This window comes from Austrofundulus limnaeus, unplaced genomic scaffold (assembly GCF_001266775.1).
Source record: "Austrofundulus limnaeus strain Quisiro unplaced genomic scaffold, Austrofundulus_limnaeus-1.0 Scaffold70, whole genome shotgun sequence".
Lineage (NCBI taxonomy): Eukaryota > Metazoa > Chordata > Actinopteri > Cyprinodontiformes > Rivulidae > Austrofundulus > Austrofundulus limnaeus.
Window position 1 is genome coordinate 167,531 of NW_013952472.1, and position 1,604 is coordinate 169,134.

General features: G+C 41.5%; 1 protein-coding gene across 14 annotated transcripts in view; it reads right to left on the bottom strand.

Annotated features, from left to right (window-relative positions):
• Positions 1–1,604, bottom strand: part of anks1aa (ankyrin repeat and sterile alpha motif domain containing 1Aa) — a 105,970-nt gene that overhangs the window by 33,578 nt on the left and 70,788 nt on the right. The gene's annotated exons all lie outside the window — the stretch shown is intronic.

Genomic DNA, 1,604 nt, shown 5'->3' on the forward strand with positions numbered 1-1,604 from the left:
GTCGGTGTGTGGCTGCTAGTGAGCTATATCCACCCGAAGGTTAATCTTGGACAATATCTGACGATTGACTCTTTTAAATGAAACCAGAGAGCGTTGACAGAGAGGAGAAGGTAGAAATGACTCAGCCTGTAACTGAAAATATGGATGGAGGACCTCAGTTTAGCTTGTTGGTTGCGATAGCGCCGAGCTAATACATATAAGGCAATAGCGGCGGCGCTAATGCAAATGCTAACAGGCTAAGCTGAGGTTCTTCTTCCATGAAGCAGCTCTGTTGTCCTCCATCCATATTTTCAGTTACAGGCTGAGTCATTTCTACCTTCTCCTCTCTGTCAACGCTCTCTGGTTTCATTTAAAAGAGTCAATCGTCAGATATTGTCCAAGATTAACCTTCAGGGTGGATATAGCTCACTAGCAGCCTCGCACCGAGGACCTATCCACGTCATCATTTACCCAGTATGCTTTGCGTGTAAATAAAATGGCTCAGTCCCTGTTACAATATATTTTTAAAATTTTACTAGACTAAACAGCCTACAGTATTTTTACATATTTTGCAGTTAAAATATATGTTCATCAAATAAAGTCCAATGTTACAACTAATCGTGGATCCCTTTAAAGTACCCTTGACATGCACTTCCTTTAAACACAAAAAGTCAAAGAAAACATCTTTATATTTAAGAAACTTGGCATATTACACCAGTTTATCCATTTTGTCACATAATTGGCGTATTGTCTTTTGAATTTGGCTCAGCCAAAATGAAACAGGAAGTGACATCAAAGGGGAACCCTTTAAAAAAGAAAACTCTGTGGTCTTCGTTGAAACAATATTATTTGAACACTGATTCTTTAGTGACCCAACATAATCCAAAGCGGGGGCTTTCAAAGTAAACAAGCGTATACCCCAACATTTTCATGATTGAGGTTAGAAAAACTCAACACAGGTGATAATGGAAGAATCAAACAATACACCAAACCCCTATTAAAACAGAAAAGATTAGACAATAACTGAATCAGGCTGGAGAGGTGTCATGATATTGTAGATATGGCAAACTCTTATCCATTTTTGAATTTTAAATTGTCATCTTACTGGTCTCACAATACCTAAATAATTAAAATGTAGCCCATTAGGAAGCTGCAGATGAAGGCTGGCATTGAACAAAGTTTTGTCAAATCCCAAACAAATGTCTTCTGGGGTACTGAGGATGGGCTCTGGTCTCATAAAGCGACAGAGGTGAACACAAGACAGGAGGATAATGCTCCTGTGAGGGGGCATCGCTCTTTAGAGACAGGCATAAAAGAGGACAATAAGGAGCTGTGATCTCCCTCTGAAGGCTATTAGAAAGTTTACTTCTACCCCTCTGAGCAGATAAGACACATTTGTCCAACATCAAATCAAAAGTTCCTCTGACTGCGTCATACTCAACAACCTCAAACGGGGCAAATATGTCCTTATTAAGGCTCGTTCACACCGAGAGCGTTTTGAGCGGCAGGAGCTGCCAGTTTACATGCAAAGTCTATGGCGAACGCGCCTCAAGGGGTTATGCGTCGCGTCACGCGCGTTATGAGCGGCGCGCAAGGAAGGCGGAAGGGGCGCAGAGCGTTTTCCG